Genomic DNA, 350 nt, shown 5'->3' with positions numbered 1-350 from the left:
CTCCGCGGGTGCGGTGTCTGGACCCAGCCTATCTTCATCTCTGTTAGGCTTTGGGGTCTTTCTCCACACTGTGTCTTGTCCAATCACAAGGCTTCAACGGAGCCTGCGGTCTGGCCTAGGCTCTTCTGCGTGGGATGGCTGCAGGCCAACAATCCGAGTCGGGATTCGAAGCCGCGCAGTGCCCGGAACGACCCCTCCACGTCGAGGCCAGTGTAGAGCCCGGAAGGAAAAGTAAACGGCCTCGGCCCCGCACAGCCCAGGCTTAAATGTTTGCGCCAGGGCCCCTCTGGCTACCCGGTGGTGGCCCCGAACGGCCACGGAGGCCGCGGCGTAGCTCCTGGGTGAAGGCG

The sequence above is a fragment of the Colobus angolensis genome, unplaced genomic scaffold (assembly GCF_000951035.1).
Source record: "Colobus angolensis palliatus isolate OR3802 unplaced genomic scaffold, Cang.pa_1.0 Scaffold54, whole genome shotgun sequence".
In the NCBI taxonomy this organism is placed as follows: Eukaryota; Metazoa; Chordata; class Mammalia; order Primates; family Cercopithecidae; genus Colobus; species Colobus angolensis.
This window is presented reverse-complemented; position numbering follows the sequence as displayed.